This window comes from Bison bison, unplaced genomic scaffold (genome assembly GCF_000754665.1).
Source record: "Bison bison bison isolate TAMUID 2011002044 unplaced genomic scaffold, Bison_UMD1.0 scf7180017864464, whole genome shotgun sequence".
NCBI classification, from domain to species: Eukaryota; Metazoa; Chordata; class Mammalia; order Artiodactyla; family Bovidae; genus Bison; species Bison bison.
The window spans coordinates 8,109,559-8,131,376 of record NW_011495025.1 but is presented as its reverse complement, the minus strand read 5'-3'; positions in this window follow the sequence as shown (position 1 = coordinate 8,131,376).

Below are 21,818 nucleotides of genomic sequence, written 5' to 3'. Positions count from 1 at the left end.
TTTTTATTAATATATTATATTAATACTTACTAAGTATACTAAGTAAAATTTTTGGAGTGGTGCTTTATGTATATTTGTACTTTTTAAAATGTAAATGCTTGATGAGAAAAATATTTATTTTCATTTGAAAATGTAGCCTCAATTTATACTTGAATGTACATTTTCCATTTAGGGCTTAGAAAAAACTTGAAATCATGGTCTACGATAAGGATCAATAATTACAAAAAAAAAAAAAAGAAGCCTGATCAACTGAAAATAAATAGATATATAAATAAAGCACATTCTATTGATTCAAATGACCTATTTATCCATGAATAGAAAGAAAAATTATAAATCAACATAGCACAATAATTAAATTCATTGGTAATAAAATATACGTGAGTTAAAAATAAAGAGCACATTGAATGTCTAACAAATGACTGAAAATCATAAATTTCCAATGATGATAAACCTTTAAAAAGTATCTTCATACAGTACTGTTTAAATTATGTAATAAGATTCTCATTTAAAAAGCCATAAAAATATTCACAGTTTTGACCATAGAATCTTTCTACAAGGAATATTTCATGAGAATATTATTCAAACATTTTTCTAAATTAGAGAAATAGAAGGATTTATATGTTTAAAATGAAGAGAAATGCTGTGCAATTTTATCTAAATGAAAATTTATGGAGCCATTTAAACAATTATGAAGATTATAGAAAATGGGAAATAGTTTATAATATAATAAGTGAAACAAGCAAAACAAAAATTATGAATACCTCAAGTTTATAAGAAAAAAGTATGCATACAGACAGGACTCAGCAGGCAACATTCAAGTGCATACATATACACATGCACAGCTATTAAAAAACTTGAATTGGGGTTTTGAGTCATCTATTTTCAAAGTTTTTTTTTTTTTGACTATAATGTTTAAATGACAAGTAGTCTATGAATATATATATGACTAAATTAAAATGAATGTATAGTCAACACAGCATTTTCATACACCTCATATTTCTGCATTCAGCAGTGTTTTTTTCTCTATTTAGCTCTAGCAGCAAAAGCCAAAATGAAAAGGAAAGGTAAATAAAACTCAACTACCACAATGCAGGACATAGTATAATACGTTTAAATAATAAGTCTAAATAATACTTAGATTGTATTATAATAAGGTCAATAGCCAAATTTTTAAATCCATACATGCTACATGGGAGAATGCAGAGAACTAGAGAAGCATTTTAATATATCTAATATTTTTAATTTCTTATTTTGTTCTCAGTTGCTAGCACAAAGCCTGTACAATGCAGTGAAAGTGAAAGTCACTCTGTCCTGTCCAACTCTTTGAGACCCCATGGACAGTCCATGGAATTATCCAGGCCTGAATACTGAAGTGGGTAGTCTTTCCCTTCTCCAGGGGATCTTCTCAACCCAGGGATAGAACCCGGGTCTCCCGTGTTGCAAGCAGATTCTTTACCAGCTGAGCCATAAGGGAACCCTGTATAATATAGGTACTCAGTAAATAATCATTGAAATGTTACATTTTATAAAAAGCATATGATGAATTAGATGTTAATATATGGGTTTCTTTTCATAAATTATCTTATATTAATTTATGTAAATATGGAAACTTCCATACTGCCTTTGGAGTAGATGAAATGACTATAAAGAAAATAACATAAACTTTGGAATTAGATATTGTAGGTACATAATAAACATTTCTTAAATGAATGAATGAATGAATAAGTTAATACATAAATAAATATATTTTCTTACTTTTCTTTACATTACTCTTCCTGTACATGTTACTTATATCAGTGTTTCACAAAGTGGTCCCCAACCAGCAGCATCAATATTACCTGAGAACTTGATACAAATGCTCATTCTCAGCTGATCCCAGAAGCTCTGGGAGAAAGGCCCCTGACTTCTATGATTTGACAAGTTGTCCTGGTGATTTTGATGCAAGTGATACAAGCTCAAGTTTAAGAACTAATTATCTAACCCAACAAACAATGCTTAGACCATGGATTCAGTAGTCCCACATTCCAACAAAACAAGAGGAATCAACTGGGTTCACAAAACACATTCTCTGAAGATAATGTATATAAAAGTCAAATTTAGTCCTAAAGATTTAAGAAGAGCTTGAGAAGAGTTTCAGTAAAAACTTCAGTTGAAAACATTAATGATATAGAGCATCAAAATATGAGAGCCATAGATAACTGAATATTTATAGGAAATCCCTAAAGCAAAGAAAAATAAAGTATGTTTGAAAATAGGATTTAGGTAAGCTAGGTCAACATTTGATCAAAGTATAAAATGAAATCCACATCAGGGTGAAAGACCTAGTTTGCCAAAAGGCTAACCAAGGGGGTCCCATGGGAAGAAACCTATACTTTGGATGCTTATTAAAAAAAATGAGTTTGGAAATCAACTTTGTCATTCATCAGGGAACACACACAGGGGAAACTCTACAAGCATTTCTGTTGTGAGAAAATCTTCAGACAGAAGTCTAAATCCTATTTCTCCAGAGAATCCATTTTAAGGGGAAGGCCAATAAATGTGATCAGTGTGGGTTAGCATGCTGTCAAAGATGATATCTTCATGTTTAGTCATGAATCCATACAGGAGAGAAGCTATATGAAATAAAATCAGTATAAGGAGAAAACTTTAACTAGACATGTCTTGCAAAAGCTACGTAAGAAGCATTCTTAATGCACATGCAAGTTAGTTATGGGTTGCTTGCTCTTAAAGAATTACATATGCCACTGTGCCCCTTTGTTGCTGGAGGTAAATGAATAAATTCTATCCAATGAGACAAAAATTACATGTGTGGTTACTGTGTATAAGGGAAAAAAAATTTTTAAGTCTACAAAGTTTATAAAAAAGTGAACAAAGCATAATGCCTTTCCTCCAAGAAGACTGCAATCAACCCACAGTGATAACTCAAATGTACTCAAATTTCTAAAAGTTAAAATTCTAAATGTTGCAGGTGATGTTTTCAAAAAGTAACAAAATAAAAGGAAAGGATGTGTTTTATCCCAGTGAGTAGAATCTGGATCAGAGAAGGCAATGGCTCCCCACTCCAGTACTCTTGCCTGGAAAATCCCATGGACGGAGGAGCCTAGTAGGCTGCAGTCCATGCGGTCGCTAAGAGTTGGACATGACTGAGCGACTTCACTTTCACTTTTCACTTTCATGCATTGGAGAAGGAAATGGCAACCCACTCCAGTGTTCTTGCCTGGAGAATCCCAGGGACGGGGGAGCCTGGTGGGCTGCCGTCTATGGGGTCGCACAGAGTTGGACACGACTGAAGTGACTTAGCAGTAGCAGCAATAGAATCTGGATAGGAAATGGAATATGAGATGAAATTTGAGAATATGTAGATAAGCTTTCAAAATGTAAAGAATCATAGAGAGAAAACCCTAAAGTGGGGAAGAGAGGAAAGTCTGGGGAAGAATGACAGGAGTTGAGAGGGAAAACATGCTATATGGTGGGCAGAATACTGCCCCTTCTAAATATGTTTATGTCCTAACTCCCAGAATATGTGGATATGCCAGGTTACAAACCAAAAGGGAATTAAGGTTGTACACGGGATTAATATTACTGATCACCTGTCTTTTAAGATAGAAAGGTTCTCCTAGATTATCTGGGTGGTCTCAATCAGTATGAGGAGAAAAATTTAACTGGACATCTCTTGCAAAAGCCACATAAGAAGCATTCTTAAAACTTCTTTAAGAATGAGAGAGAGACAGAAACAGATTACAAAATAAGCAAGGTTAGAGTGATGAAACTGCAGTTTTTGAATACAGAGGGAAAAGACCCACAAGGTAAGGAAAAGGAGAAACTTCTAAAAGCTAAAAAGGCAGAGAAACAGCTTCTTTTCTCTAGCCTCCAGAAAGAAACACAGACAGGATGACACCTAGATTTTAGCCCAGTGACATTCATTTGAAGTTTGACATCCAGAACCATAAGACAATAAATTTGTCTAGTCTTAAACTACCAAATTTAGGATAATTTGCTAGAGCAATGATAGTAAGCAATAAACATGGATCATGGGAAATGATTGAATCACAGTGTGTTCTGCAGAATTTAAGGCAGTACATGGAAGACAAGACTAGTCCCATGGTGAGAAGATAGATCTACTTCTGTATGTGGGGTTTAGAGCCTGGGGTAAAATGGAGGAATCATAGCATTTCAAAGGCAGATAAATGAAATATATATATTATTAAAGAAGACAAAAGAAACTAGGGGAATAGGGGAGACCATGAAAAAGTGTCAGTTTGGAACATCTGAAATAGTAAGGTTATATTTTTATTTTTAAAAAGTAGAAGATATATTCATTGTATCTGTACAGTCTTTTATATATGCAGATTGTGGCAGAAACTCAACTGCTCATCAAAATTAAGTTTCTCCTTCTATCAAAATGGGGATCATAGCTGGATACAAATCTAGACTAATTTCCCAATCTCCCTGGCAGTTAGATCATGAAACTAGATTCTCTCCACTGGAATGTGACCAGAAATGATGTGGGGAAATTCTTGGCCAGAATTCATAAGAGTTGGTGCTCCACTTTCACTCTGCCTTTCCTCTTTCTCCCTGAGGGAGTACAGAGCCCCAGGCTAGAGGGGAACAGGCTACCAGTATGACTGAGGGCAGGAGAACTGCTCTATTTAAACAACCTCCCAGAACGCTCACATGAGAAATAAATAAACTTCTATTTTCTCAAGTCACTGATATTTTTGTTTCCCATAGCTGACCCTGCCTTAACAAACATATAAAGCACATAAAGTAGAATTTCTGGCACAAAATGTGACATTGGTAAATCCAGTTGTGACTTTCTTTAAATAATGTCAAACTCATTCTATGCAGATTTAAATAGTCTCACCCAGGATCATGCACATCCAACTCCTTTCAACACTAAGCTTCTTCATTCATTTGCGAAGACAAGATGGAAATGTAACTCTTTAGAAACATATTATGTTGCATAAACTGAGAGAATAAAACTATATTAAACTTATCAACGAGACATAAACAAAAGAATAATTCAAAGGAAAGTGAAAAGACCAAAAAAGAAAGGCGTTTATTATCACTCCAACTGAGAGATCTCCAGGAGCCTACATTTTCATAAAATGAATGTACACACATGCACACGCACACACAAATATAGAGTAACTAAGAAAATCACTGTTGTCTCAAAGGTGATGAGTTGATAGCAGTTCATAAGCGATTTGTGTTACTGTACAGGCCATATTTCTCAAGGATGACAAAGAAGGAGCCAAATGAATGGCTTCTAGAGGAAGATTTTCTAAACAAAAACTTCATCTACCTTTATATGTTTTAGAATGAACTACAAATGTATCACCTCGCAGCTCATTAAGCTTAGAGAAGGAATAATTTAGCTAATCATTATCCAGCCTTAATGATGCATGGAAATGGGCTGAGCTCAGCTCCAGGCAGGATGACCTTATCTGAGGAAAGGGCACCCAGGCCACTGTAGCTACTTCCTGCTTTAAGCAGACTGAGAGTCAGATCAACTGAAGGCAGAGAGAGGGCAGGGGAGGGAAAAGAACTTTCAGTTTTGATGTGTCAACATTTCCTTATTATCAAGGACTCCGTATACTGCAATCCAATATAGGATTAAAGTAAACAAAACATCTGGGTATTTGCCAGTTGGGTTAAGTAGTATTCTGAATATTCTGTAAGTCTAGGACAGAGAAAAGAAAGACAAATACTGACTGTATGTTTATAAAAGAGATTTTGTGCAGCCAGGTTTGCCATCCTGCCTTAGTTCGTTGTTAACATATTCCATTTTTCACCCTAGTCTCTACAACTCCTTCATTGGGTGAATTTTGCTTCCCAGTCTATTATAGGTGCTTGCTAGTTTCTTTCAATAGATGTCTTAGTTTCCTTGCCAGTAAAAAAAAAAAAAAAGATAATTATAATAACATTACTAACCTCACGAGGTGGTGTGCTAATTCATACTAAGCATTTTGAAACATGCTTGGCACACAGTAAGCTCTCTGGAGGTATTTGTCATCATTGCTTTTGATAGTTATTGTTCACGTGACATTGACATTGTTCATTGTTAAAATATAGTCTCTGTCCATTAGGGATTTCAAACTATTTAGATTTTAAATGTTATTAATAAAAATTAAATAAAAGTTAACATTGGTATCCTTAGTCACATTGGTCACGTTTCAGGTGTTTAATAGCTACAAGTGGCTAGTGGTTACCATATTGAACAGAACAGAAATAGAACACACTCATCATCACGGAACCTTCTATGGACAGCATTGATTTTAACTGCTCTCTCATCAATTTCCTAAGTTCCCTTTTTCACTAAAGAGAAGGGATTACATCTATTTCATGTATCACTTTATTTCTAGCATCAACATATTGTTATTGAATAAATTCTGTTAAAGTCAGCTAAGCCTATAAATCCTCCCCGACATTTTAAAAGCCACCCAAATGTGTTCCCCACGTTTCAGGCTTATAAACCAAATTTCTGCAGGACATCTCCAACAAAAATGTCCTAAAACTTCATATCAAAAATAGTCAGCATCCTAGCATCCCTCTTTTTGCTGTGTATTGTTTACATTAATGAGGCACACCAACGCAACTGCACAATCATATACTAGAATTTCTGATATTATCTTTGCGAGAGAGAGCTACCTGTATCTTAGAACCTGTTTCCTTCTTCTTTGCCTAAATACATTACTCAATTTATCTCTCCATCTTTGTGTATTCAGATGTGGCTATGAGACTAGCAGATAAGGTGGAAGTTATATGTATAATCTTCAGGCTGGAGCTTTTAGAAAGCGTATCTTCTTAATGCTTTATTTCCCCTTCTGCCAAATGGATAAAAGGATTCCAAGGCATTAGCTCATTGCAGAGCCACGAAATAGCACATCCGGGGTCCCTAAGTCACCACAGGCAGAAAAGGCACTCATCAGCCAGGAACATCTGCTTTGGAAAGTTGTGTGAGAAATAAAGCTCTGTTTTATCAAGCCATGGAGATGTGGATGTTTTTTTGTTAGAGAATCTAGCATGCCTTTTACTAGTATGGCAGACTTTCTTCTCTGATCCTTATATTTTGTCAAACATAAAGTATACTGAATAATTCACCAAGTAAATATTTTTACATGTATCTAGTATCTTCTAGCATCTTCTGTGGAGAAGGAAATGGCAACCCACTCCAGTGTTCTTGCCTGGAGAATCCCAGGGATGGGGGAGCCCGGTGGGCTGTCGTCTATGGGGTCACACAGAGTCGGACATGAACGAGCAACTTAGCGGCAGCAGCAGCAGCATCTTCTGTCTCCTCTATTCCAACTCTTACTAATCGTTGTATCTAACTCAAAACATTTTCCATTTACTAAATTAACCAAATAATCCTCATGTCATCAGTCAAAATGCAAATCAATCTTTCTAATGCTCTCTTTTTTATTTCAAACACTGTGCCCACCATGAAGTCAGACTTACTACTTTAGTGTTGGTCACACGTACTCTCACCTACATGCCATTCTTTAAGATGTTAACTTTGACAAAATACTCATAGCTGCCTTTCAAAATCATATTTATCTCTTCAGTTCAGTTCAGTTCAGTCACTCAGTCGTGTACAACTCTTTGCAACCCCAAGGACCACAGCACACCAGGCCCCCTGTCCATCACCAACTCCCGGAGTTCACCCAAACTCATCTCCATTGAGCCGGTAATGCCATCCAACCATCTCATCCTCTCTCATCCCCTTTTCCTCCTGCCTTCAATCTTCCCCAGCATCACGGTCTTTTCAAATGAGTCAGCTCTTCGCATCAGGTGGCCAAAGTATTAGAGTTTCAGCTTCAACATCAGTCCTTCCAATGAACACTCAGATCTGATCTCCTTTAGGATGGACTGGTTGGATTTCCTTGCAGTCCAAGGGACTCTCAAGAGTCTTCTCCCACACCACAGTTCAAAAGCATCAATTCTTCAGTGCTCAGCTTTCTTTATAGTCCAACTCTCACATCCATATATGACTACTGGAAAAACCAAAGCCTTGATGAGACAAACCTTTGTTGAGAAAGTAATGTCTCTGCTTTTGAATATGCTATCTAGGTTGGTCATAACTTTCCTTCCAAGGAGTAAGCGTCTTTTAATTTCATGGCTGCAGCTACCATCTGCAGTGATTTTGGAGCCCAAAAAAATAAAGTCAGCCACTGTTTCCACTGTTTCCCCATCTATTTGCCATGAAGTGATGGGACCAGATGCCACGATCTTAGTTTTCTGAATATTGAGCTTTAAGCCAACTTTTTCACTCTCCTCTTTCACTTTCATCAAGACACTCTTTAGTTCTTCACTTTCTGCCATATCTCTTAGGATACTTAACATTTCATTACTTCTTTTATATTTTTATTCTCACATTTTCCTTTTTGAAGTAATTCTTTATGCCCTTTTGCTCCCCAATATACCATCTTTAATGATCATCCCTAGAATACTATACCATGAGAGAATTAGAGACTATATATAATAATTCTGTACCTAACAGAACCATAATAGGTATCTTAAGGGAAGAAATATGCCTTATTTTTAAGTTAAAAATAAAAGTGCATGCAGATACAGTATATAGCCACAGTAATTGTTTTAAATACTAAAAATAAGCAAACACTCAATATAATGTCCCAGGCACTAAGCAAGAGCATGGCTTATGAAAAAGCCACAAGGCTGAATCACAACCACTTTCTGTCTCTAGGAGCTCTCAGTCTAAGACTGTCAGCTGGAGGGACTCGGGCCAAAGTCCTGGACAGCATCCTTCGCATCTGGAGCTCCGTCAATCCCCCAACTCCTTAATCCATCAGAAAGTCTCATTAGTGTCATTTACTAAATAGACTTCAAATCTGGCTTGTTCTCTCATCTAATCAAAATCACCACCTGTCACCTTGGCACCATGAGACATTTGTGTCACACACACTGAAAACAATATGATTTTGTTATTTGCTGATGTTGCTGCCTCCCTTTAAAACTTCTAGCAAGTTGCTATTTGTTTTTGGATAGTGACACAACTCCGGAGAAGTCTGATCCTTACCTCACTGTTAGCTCACCTTCTGCACAGTACCCTTTTGCTTTCTCTGTTTCAGCCCCATAAAAGGCCTACACTGGTTCTATGTGTGTGTGTCAGTCACTCATTTGTGTCCAACTCATTGCAACCACATTGACTGTGGGTGGCCTGCCAGGTTCCTCTATCCATGGACTTTTCCAGGGTAGCCATTTCCTTCTCCAGAGCATCTTCCCAACCTGGGGATTGAACCCGGGTCTCCTGCATTGCAGGCAGATACTGTCTGAGCCACCAGGGAAACCCATATTGGTTCTATAAGTCATCACAAGGTCTTTCCTTAAGGATGTGTCTTCTGCTCTGCTAAATTAGACCAAATTATTCTGTCACAGGTATTCTAGCAGCGTCCTCACCTTCACAGAATTTAAAATTATAGTAATAATGAACTCGCTTGTAGGATTATTTGATAGCCTCCCTTCCCACTGGGCAGATAGGTCCATGTAAGTTTGATGAAGACAAGGACTATGTGAATTATTATTAATGACTGCTTACTTGACACATGACACATGCTTCAAAAATATTTGTTAAAATGAAGAATGAATGAACGAATGAACAAACCTAAATCTTTTTCTTTGTGAAGCTTTCTTTTAAGGAGCTCATGTTAGATTAATGAGTCAGATATGTAATGTAGAATTACACCACATTATTACAGAAGTAAATGAAAATAATTATAAAAACACAAAAGCTCCTGATTTGCCAGGTAGTAAAGGAAAGTTCAAAATATGAAACCTTTTCAGCTAAATCATAAAAAATGGATCAGAGCAGGCCAAGAAGATGTGTTTTAAGATATAGAAAGAGCATAACAACCAAAAGAAATCTTTACATAGAACAAAAATCTATGAACTTTGCCTTTGGGGTGGGGTGGGAGGAGTACACATTCTGAGAAATATAAGTAATGTAGCAAGTTAAAGGCCACAAAGCCTTTAGGGAAGTCAGAGAAATAAAGATAAATGCAGGCCATTTATTCAGAGGAATGCAATATTATCTGTTCTGAAAAAAGTTATCTTAATTAACATATGTTGAGTCCCTTGGACTGCAAGGACATCCAACAGTCCATCCCAAAGGAGGTCAGTCCTGAGTATTCATTGGAAGGACTGATGTTGAAGTTGAAACTCCAACATTTTGGCCACCTGATGTGAAGAGCTGACTCATTTGAAAAGACCCTGATGCTGGGAAAGACTGAAAGCAGGAGGAGAAGGGGACGACAGAGGATGAGATGGCTGGATGACATCACCAACTCAATGGAGATGAGTTTGGGTAAACCCCAGGAGTTGGTGATGGACAGGGAGGCCTGGTGTGCTGTGGCCCATGGGGTCATGAAGATTCGCACACGACTGAGCGACTGAACTGAACTGAACTGAATTAGCTATATACATAAAAGTGATAGCATTTATTTAAAAATTTCTTTAACTCATTTTTTTTCCTCCTGAAGAATCTCCCAATTGGCATATCTAGTCTTAGGCATATACAGTCATGCTTTTATAATATTAGCTGCGAATGCTGTTTTTCCTCCTGAAAGTGAAAGTCATTCAGTCCTGTCCGACTCTTTGAGATCTGTGACACCACGGACTCTACAGTCCATGGAAGTCTCAGGCCAGAATACTGGAGTGGGTAGCCTTTCCCTTCTCCAGGTGCTCTTCCCAACCCAGGGATCGAAACCAGGTCTCCCGCATTGCAGGTTTACCAACTGAGCTATTAGGGAATCCTGAAGAACAATACTAAAACTGCTATTTTTGTTTTTAGGTACTAGTGCATTTTTCTGCAGAGACTCCAAGGTAACTATTTCTTTAAATAAACATTGAATATACTATTCAAAGCTTAAATAGAAAATAAATTACTGTTGCATATTTTCTGCTTAGTAATTTTATAATACAATTCCCAATAATACAGCTACACATTTCTTACTGTTACTAACACTTTCCTTAAAATACACTCAGACACACAGAGATACATAATGTTCTCATTAACTGCTGCATCTAGAAAGATATGTGTTCAAATTTTCAACTAGCTGAAACATTCAAAGGATATTAAACAGATAAAGCACCCCTTCCACCCACCCTTGCCTTCTACCTTGGCTTTCTGTTTAGAAAGGTTACGTTTTGGTTACAAGAACTTTTGAACAATGACTACAAGTGACAAAAATACTGAAAGAAATTTTAGAATAATTAATAATGCATTAAGAACAATCCCTTACATGTTTAAGATTTTACAATTTACTGTGTATTTGAGTGTATGCGTGTGTGTAGTCTTACTGCATTCCCCCAAAAATATTGGTAAAACTGACATTTTTAAATGAAGATACGACTCATAGAATTTAAATGACTTAAATGACTGGGTCCAAGTTCACTTAACAAGGTAGTAGAAAATATCAGCCAACAAGATGTCTCATAATTAGCCCGCCTGGAATTACAGTACAGTTTACCATCGGAAGTGAAAGTACTTACATATTTCATAATATAGATATTGATAGATGTGATAGGGATATTTCTTCTTAGTGATTTAGATATTTCTTCAAAAATAAGAGGCTGCTAATACCCTTTACTTTACTTGGTGCCATGATAGCTCTCGGACTTCCCCACAAGGCTCGGTAGTAAAGAATCCACATGCAACTCAGGAGTTGCAGGAGGCACAGGTTCGATCCCTGGGTTGGAAAGATCCCCTGGAGAAGGGTATGCCAACCCACTCCCTTATTCTTGCCTGGACAATCCCATGGACAGAGGAGCCTGGCTGGCTACAAACCATAGAATGTCGCAAAGAGTCTGAAGGGATTGAAGCGACTTAGCATGCACATGGTTTCTGGTATTATTTTTAGTTTAAGTAATAGAAAATAATAACATTCTCCTTAAATATTATATTGTTATAAAAATAAACTAAGCTTTTAATTACTTGAAATCTTTGCTACAAATGACAGTATAATAGAAGTTACTAGGTTCACTACAACTTAGAGTATAGTCAATAAAATGTCCCCCCCCCGCCCCCAGCTCTGGAATACTTTGTTGGGTGGTAATGAATCACTCTTACTATAGAAATCAAACTTTTAAAAATAAAGATTGGCTTAAATATACATTTTCATGCATGCATTTCACTGATTTTTGTTCTTAATTTTGAGCCTTTGTTAATAATAAGCAAAAGAATCAATGTATGAACTTTCCTTCATTTCAATTTCCTAGATATTAGAATTATATAAAAATAATGCACAGGGTTTTTGAACCTAATGAATCTGGTTCAATATTGCAGATGTCACCTTCACTTAAACAGCTTAGTAAATTGTACAATACTATAATTTAGAAGAAAATAGTCTTAAGTCTCTTGGGAAAATATTGTTGTTGCTTAAGGTAGAAAAATAAAGTTTAGCATCAGGTAAGAATACGTCAAGACTGTATATTGTCACCCTGCTTATTTAACTTATATGCAGAGTACATCATGAGAAACGCTGGGCTGAAGGAAGCACAAGCTGGATTCAAGATTTCCGGGAGAAATATCAATAACCTCAGATATGCAGATGACATCACCCTTATGGCAGAAAGTGAAGAGGCACTAAAAAGCCTCTTGATGAAAATGAAAGAGGAGAGTGAAAAAGTGGGCTTAAAACTCAACATTCAGAGAACAAAGATCATGGCATCCAGTCCCATCACTTCATGGGAAATAGATAGGGAAACAGTGGAAACAGTGGCTGACTTTGTTTTTATGGGTTCCAAAATCACTGCAGATGGTGACTGCAGCCATGAAATTAAAAGACGCTTACTCCTTGGAAGGAAAGTTATGACCAACTAGACAGCATATTAAAAAGCAGAGATATTACTTTGCCAGCAAAGGTCTGTCTAGTCAGGTCTATGGTTTTTCCAGTAGTCATATATGAATGTGAGAGTTGGACTATAAAGAAAGCTGAGCACAGAAGAATTGATTTTGAACTGTGGTGTTGGATAAGACTCTTGAGAGTCCCTTTGACTGCAAGGAGATCCAACCAGCCATCCTAAAGGAGATCAGTCCTGGGTGTTCACTGGAGGGACTGATACTGAAGCTGAAACTCCAATACTTTGGCTACCTGATGCGAAAAGCTGACTCATTTGAAAAGAACCTGATGCTGGAAAAGATTGAGGGCAGGTGGAGAAGGAGATGACACAGGATGAGATGGATGGATGGCATCACCGACACAATGGACATGGGTTTGGGTGGACTCCAGGAGTTGGTGATGGACAGGGAGGCCTGGCGTCCTGTGGTTCATGGGGTCCCAAGGAGTCAGACATGACTGAGCGACTGAACTGAACTGAACTGAATCCTAGGTTTGTCTGATTCTCCACTTTGCCATGAATGAATAAATTAAACTATTGAGAATTTGGTTCCTCATCTGCAAAATGTGATAACAAAACTCATCTCTTAATGTTGCAATGAGAATTAAATAATATATTAAATGTTACATAATATTAATAAAAAACACTATGTAATTGACATTTTGTTTCATGCTACAGAATTTGACTTCTCAGACTGAGGTTAGGGTACTACAGGAAACAATATTTTGAAAAACTTTCCTTTTTACAGTGCTTTCTCGGTATTACTTTTTCCATCCATTACAAAGTCTCAAGTTTGTTTTCATTTGTGGTATCCTTCCTCAACTCTGTATCTTTCTGTAATTGCGATAAGTTGTGGAGAGCTTTGCCAGTACAGAGAAGTTATCTTTGTTGACTAAAGCAATTTTCGCTGAAATAAACATAAACTTTGTGGCTACCCAAGAACCCTCTTTATGTGTATTTAGAAAGAACTAACAATGTGGTTAGTTGGAAATGTTTGGCAGCAAAGAGCAATGTAAACAAAATTTTCTGAATTTTAAAAGGTTAACAAAGTAACTTGGAAGAGTTAGCTTTTGCCAACCTTTCAGTAACTTTCGAGATCATTTAAGATGAACTGACAGAGCTGATAATTTTGGCCTTTCGTCAGTTAAAAATGTGTTGTCGAGGTGTCCACATTTAAATCATAACTGTAGTGAATATCTGTTGATTTTGTTTGCCCAACACCTTTCTCCTAGTAAAACACATTATTTTTTCTGATCAATGACTTGACCCCACCCTAGCCCAATATCCTCATGTTTCTGATTCTGGAGAAAGACTGTTTTGCTCATATTACATCTGAAATGGGGTTAAAGACACTAGCCAAACTTTCCAGTCACAATTCATTTCTGTATCTATCATCTATCAACCTATCTATTGTACATCTCCTTCCTCTGGATTTCATTAAGGTGATAAGATGCAAAGATGGATCTCCTTATGACTATATCCCACCTGTCCCTCTGTTACATGTGGAAACCTACCTGTAATAGGTTGGAATTTGACCAACAGAGAGGAAAGCAGAACCCACTTGATTTTTCACTGTGTTAAACATTCATTCATTTAATTTATATGGATATTGTATCTATCATAAGCCAGTTCTAGGTACTTGAGGTACATCAAAAAACAAAAGAAATAAAAATCCTTGCCCTTCTGGAGTTTACATTTTTGTAGGTGAGAGACCTAGAGGAAGAGAGGGAGAGTTGGGATGGAGGTATAAAAGAGTACTCAATAAATACAATGAAAAATGTTATATAATATCTTAAAAAGAAGGTAATAAATGCTATATTAAAAACAAGTCAATTTGCAGGAGATGAGAACTGTCAGGCTCACTTTACATAATTCAATGGGATGGTCAGAGATAAAATTAAGGAGATACATTGAGGAGATAAAACCTGAGCAGAGACTTTAAGGAAGTTAAAATATTAATTATGTGGATGTTTTGGGAGAAAGCTATTTTAAACAAATGCAAAGGTCCAAAGGCTGAAAGTAACCAAGAAATAGAAAGGAGGCAATGTGCCTAGAGCAGAGAGAGAGAGAATAATAGGGAACAATACTAGAGAGTTAGCTAGAGTGTAGATCATATAGGACCTCAGCTGGTACACCATACTAACAATCCTATGGTTACCAGGGGTGAAAGTGGGGAGGGATAAATTGGGAGACTGAGACTGACCTATACACACCACTATACATAAAACATAGCAATATTAAATCTATTGCATAGGTGGTGTCATGGTGCTAACTCATGGGAAAGTCCATTTTTTGCTGACTACAAATTGAAAATGTCTGTATCTTTTTAAAAAATGTTTAAAATATCTTCTATGCTGCTAAGTCACTTCAGTCATGTCCGACTCTGTACGACCCCATAGACGGCAGCCCACCAGGCTCCCCTGTCCCTGGGATTCTCCAGGCAAGAACACTGGAGTGGGTTGTCATTTCCTTCTCCAATGCAGGAAAGTGAAAAGTGAAAGTGAAGTCGCTCTGTCGTGCCCGACTCTTAGAAACCCCATGGACTGCAGCCTACCAGGCTGCTCCATCCATGGGATTTTCCAACCAAGAGTACTGGAGTGGGTTGCCATTGCCTTCTCCGAAAATATCTTCTATAGTCATTGGCAATAAATAAACAAATATCTAATATCAACCTAGAAAATTATAGCCTGGAGTACTCAGGTTTGGTTCAATTTAGTTCAGTCACTCAGTTGTTTCAGACTCTTTGTGACCCCATGAACCACAGCACGCCAAGCCTTCCTGTCCATCACCAACTCCCAAACCCAAACTCATGTCCACTGAGTCAGTGATGCCATCTAACCATCTCATCCTCTGTCATACCTTTCTCCTCCTGCCTTCAATCTTTTCCAACATCAGAGTCTTTTCAAATGAGTCGCTCTTCGCATCAGGTGGCCAAAATATTAGAGTTTCAGCTTCAACATCAGTTCCTCCAGTGAACACCCAGGACTGATCTCCTTTAGGATGGACTGGTTGGATCTCCTTGCAATCCAAGGGACTCTCAAGAGTCTTCTCCAACACCACAGTTCAAAAGCATCAATTCTTCTGTGCTCATCTTTCTTTATAGTCCAACTCTCACATCCATACATGACTACTGGAAAAACCATAGCCCTGACTAGACGGACCTTTGCTGGCAAAGTAGTATCTCTGCTTTTTAATATGCTGTCTAAGTTGGTCATAACTTTTCTTCCAAGGAGTAAGCATCTTTTAATTTCATGGCTGCAATCACCATCTGCAGTGATTTTGGAGCCCCCCAAAATAAAGTCAGCCACTGTTTACACAGTTTCCCCATCTATTTAGCATGAAGTGATGGGACTGGATGCCATGATCTTAGTTTTCTGAATGTTGAGCTTTAAGTGAACTTTTTCACTCTCCTCTTTCACTTTCATCAAGAGGCTCTTGAGTACTCAGGTAAGAGAGATAATTACAACATAGGCTATGTTCCTTATCTAATACAGCAGGAAAACCAATTAATCAACTAACTCTAATCCTAACCCTGAATCCAGACTGGATGGTGTGCTATGCATGATCCATTATTAAGCTGATTTTGAAAACAAAATCAACTAACAAAGATACTACTTAAAGAATACAATTTTGTCTAGTACATGAACAAAATATACTATTTTTGCTGATGATTTAAAAAAAAAGGTCCCAAAGTAGATGACACAGCACAAAAGTTGTGGAAGAAACTGAAAAAGTTTATCAGTCAGCGGAGGAGAGAAAGGTAACTTAAGCCACAAAAGACATAGCAAGTCAAAATGTTCATTGATACCTGAGCAAGAAGTAATTGAAGTTTATAAAGGAACTCCATTAACATATGTATTTCTTATATATATACATTTACATATAGATATATATACACTATATCCAATTTATTATATATAAGATATGTTTATTTCTCCATATAACTTACATTGCCAGGATAAAGTAAGCTATTACTACAACTTTCATTTTCAAAATGCCATTTGATTAATGAAGGGCACCATTAAGGTGGATTAGTAAGACAATGAGCTGTGGAGACACCATTGAAAGTGTGGTGAAAGTGTAGTCACTCAGTTGTGTCCGACTCTTTGCGACCCCATAGACTGTAGCCTACCAGGCTCCTCTGTCCATGGGGTTCTCCAGGCAATAGTACTGGAGTGGATTGCCATTTCCTTCTCCAAGGGATCTTTCCAACCCAGGGCTCGAACCTGGGTCTCCCACATTGTAGACAGACGCTTTACCGTCTGAGCCACTAGGGAAGTCTACCTGAGGTCAAAATCCTGTGCAGCCATTTACCAACTTGGAAGCCTGTTTATCTTTTCTAATATGGAAATTAGGGAATTAAATTAAAATCAGAACCAATCTCATAGAACTGCATGGTTGGTTCATTTTGTAGTACAGTAGAAACTAATACAACATTGTAAACCAACTATATCCAATAAAAATTAATTTTAAAGAAGAACAAACTAATACTCATGCTATTTTTATATTGGCATTTGAATGTCAATGTCCATAACTACCAAAATAAAGATTAGGCGCCAAGATGCACAAAACAGAATTAATCCTTGATGATACTCTGTTTCTCTAAGGATTGGGCAAATGCAATTTTATACAATTCTTTCTTAAAGAGTAGAGTGTAATTTTTGAAACAGAGCACATTTTGCATTGCATTTAACAAATTTAAGTCAGTTGGTGCACCAAATGCCAAAAAGCTAGAATGGAAATTCAGAGATACCTGTTCAAAAGGAGTGGACTTTTATTTTCAGGATTAGAATGGTTATCTTTCTATGTGAAATCCTGATGCATATGGACAGAAATGGTATGGACCTAACAGAAGCAGAAGATATTAAGAAGAGGTGGCAAGAAATCACAGAAGAACTACACAAAAAAGATCATGACCCAAATAACCACAATGGTGTGATCACTCACCTAGAGCCAGACATCCTAGAATGAGAAGTCAAGCGGGCCTTAGGAAGCATCACTACAAACAAAGCTAGCGAAGGTGATGGAATTCCAGCTGAGCTATTTCAGTTCTAAAAGATGATGCTGTGAAAGTGCTGTACTCAATATGCCAGCAAATTTGGAAAACTCAGCATTGGCCACAGGACTAGAAAAGGTCAGTTTTCATTCTAATACCAAAGAAAGGCAATGCCGAAGAATGTTTAAACTACCGCACATTGCATTCATCTCACATGCTAGCAAAGTAATGTTCAAAATTCTCCAAGTCAGGCTTTGACAGTATGTGAACCGTGAACTTCCAGATGTTCAAGCTGGATTTAGAAAAGGCAGAGGAACCGGAAATCAAATTGCCAACATTTGTTGGATCATAAAAAAGCAAGAGAGTTCCAGAAAAACATCTACTTCTGCTTTATGGACTATGCCAAAGCCTTTGACTGCGTGGATCACAACAAACTGTGGGAAATTCTTCAAGAGATGGGAATACCAGACTACTTTACCTGTCTTCTGAGAAATCTGTATGCAAATGAAAAAGCAACAGTTTGAACTGGACATGGAACAACAGACTGGTTCCAAATTGGGAAAGGAGTACATCAAGGCTATATATTGTCACTCTGCTTATTTAACTAATATGCAGAGAGTGTCATGCAAAATGCCAGGCTGGATAAAGCCCAAGCTGGAATCAAGATTGCCAGGAGAAATACAATAACATCAGATATGCAGATGACACCATACTTATGGCAGAAAGTGAAGAACTAAAGAGCCTCTTGATGAAAGTCAAAAAGGAGAGTGAAAATATTAAAACTCAACATTCAAAAAACTATCATGGCATCCAGTCCCATCACTTCATGGCAAACAGATGGGGAAACAATGGAAACAGTGAGAGCCTTTATTTTGGGGGGCTCCAAAATCACTGCAGATGGTGACTTCAGCCATGAAATTAAAAGATTATTGCTCCTTGGAAGAAAATCTATGACCAACCTAGACAGCATATTAAAAAGCAGACACATTACTTTGTTGACTAAGATCCATGTAGTCAAAGCTATGGTTTTTCCAGTAGTCATGTATGGATGTGAGAGTTGGACAGTAAAGAAAGCTGAGCACCTAAGAATTGATGCTTTTGAACTGTGATGTTGGAGAAGACTCTTCAGAGCCCCTTGAACGGCAAGGAGTTCAAACCAGTCAATCCTAAAAGAAATCAGTCCTGAATATTCATTGGAAGGACTGATGCTGTAGCTGAAACTCCAGTACTTTGGCCACCTGATGTGAAGAACTGACTCATTGGAAAAGACCCTAACCATGGGAAAAATTGAAGGCAGGAGGAGAAGGGGACGACAGAGGATGAGATGGTTGGATGGCATCACCAACTCAATGGACATGAGTTTGAACAAGCTCTGGGAGTTGGTGATGGACAGGGAAGCCTGACGTGATGCAGTCCATGTGGTCGCAAAGAGTCGGACACGACTGAGTGACAACTGAACTGAGCTGATGCACGTACTCATAGCAGCCTGCACATTTCAGCATATTTAAAGCCTCACACATTTCTTATCTCAAAGTCCATCTTCAATGAATTACATGCAAATAATAACATCATTGCCAACTGCCAAGTCTCTTCAGTTGTGTCCAACTCTGCGACCCCACAGACAGCAGCCCACCAGGCTCCCCCGTCCCTGGGATTCTCCAGGCAAGAACACTGGAGTGGGTTGCCATTTCCTTCTCCAAATAACATTATTAAAAAATACCAAAATACTCATTCATGGCTAGAAAGAATTAAAACTAGTTCAAGAAACATTAATATTTGACATAGGCTTTGAAAGTTAACATAACTTTTGTGTCAAATTTTTAAAAGTACCATAACCCTCTGCACTTTAATCTCCAAAAGATGGTCTCTAATTATATTATGAAACTATTTAGAGTGGTTTAAAAATCAATTTTGGCTTCTATAGTACCTGGCATCATCTATGTGCAACTGGGTTTAAAGTTATATTACTATTTCCTTATGTTTGGGTTTATACTTGGCTCTTCACTTGCTATCTAGTCATATGCCTCCCTCAGAGTTAACAGTCTCATCTAGGATGCTTGTATACAAATTCTTTGTGATACAGATCCACAAAGGACCAAGCAAATCTGTGCATGTGTATGTGTGTGAGCGTTATGGCCTATTTCACATATATCACAAAAAGTCTGTCCTGCAAGAACTCTCTTTCCATCTGTCCCTCACTCGAGATCACCACCACCACCCCGCTGCCACTGCCACTCAACTTCATAAATGTCTCTTCAAAACTCAGTTCAAATTTCTCAGATTCAAGAAGCCACTCTCTCACATTCAACTTCTATCCCCACAGGAGGATCTTTCATACCCTGATGCTTCTTGGTATGCAAATTTAAGCATTGTCACAGCTCGGGCCTGTGCAATTCATATCCCAGTTTCTGGAGAGACAACACACACATACATTCTAATAGCATAAACTAGTCTGAATATGACCCTCCCCCAATCTAGTGACCATATCTCCTCTGAGATGAGCAAACTCTAAGATAAACATGAATTTTCCTCTGAGTGAACACAGGTCCATCCCACTTCAATGAAATAGCACTCATTCTATTCACCTAGATTTATTCTGTGGCCTAGAGGCAATAGAAACCTGATATATACTGAATGCGTGTATTCCCCCAAAATTCATAGTTTGAAACCCTACCCTTAATGGAATGGTGTTAGGAGTTGGGTCTTTGGGGAAGTAATTAGGATTAGATGAGGTCATGAGAAGAGAGCCCTCACCAGGCATGGAATCTGCTGGTGCCTTTCCAGCTTCCAGAACTGCGAGAACTAACATTATGTTTTTGGTAAGTCATCTAGTGTGTGGTTCTTTGTTATAGTAGCCTGAGCTGACTAAGACAGAGACCATCTATATTTGCCATCCAGGTTATCTGTTTTCCCTCCAGAAGACTAGCATCAGATTTGCTGGATAAGTTCTTTTTCTCCCCACTGTCTCACTTCTAAGAAATATTTGCCAAATCATTGTATTATGTAGAAATACAAGTGTAATTGAAAGAATGGGTATTTGGTTAGGGTTTGTTTTTGCTGTTCAGTCTCTAAGTCGTATACAGCTCTTTGCAGACCCCATGGACTGCAGCACACCAGGCTCCTCTGTCCTCCACTGTGTCTAGGTGGGTCTAAATTACCAAGGGCTTTTATAGTCAAGCAAGATATTTGAATATAAGCACTTGGGCAATAGGCAAAACTGCTACCACTTGAGAGACAGTATAATTATAAAGCCCTGATTTCTGGGTTCAAGTTCACGGAGACATGTTCTAGAAGAAAATACTCTGACTTAACAACATGTCTGTTCTGTTAACACCCCCAAATACAGTCTCTACTCAGCTGCACAACAAAACATCAGGGGCATAGTTCACCCCATTCAGTTACACTATGTCCACTGACATACACTCTTTAAGCAAGAATCTAGAGAAAAGTCAGAAACTTTAGAATCAGAAAGAACATTAAGTCAGTTAACTTCTGACTCTGTTACAGGTGAACTTTCAACTTTTCTATAACATGGAGATAATACTATTCATCCCTTAAAATTATTATATGGATTAATTATGGGTAAATTTTCCTATCTTCTCTCTTGATTACCTTTAAGACAGCATATTAAAAAGCAGAGACATTACTTTGCCAACAAAGGTCCATGTAGCCAAAGCTATGGTTTTTCCAGTGTTCATGTATGGATGTGAGAGTTGGACTACAAAGAAAGCTGAGTTCCAAAGAATTTATGTTTTTGAACTGTGGTGTTGGAGAAGACTCTTGAGAGTCCCTTGGACTGCAAGGAGATCCAACCAGTCCATCCTAAAGGAAATCAGTCCTGAATATTCATTGGAAGGACTGATGCTGAGGCTGAAACTCCAATACTTTGGCCTCCTGATGCAAAGAACAGACTCATTGGAAAAGACCCTGATGCTGGGAAAGGTTGAAGACAGGAGGAGAAGGGGAC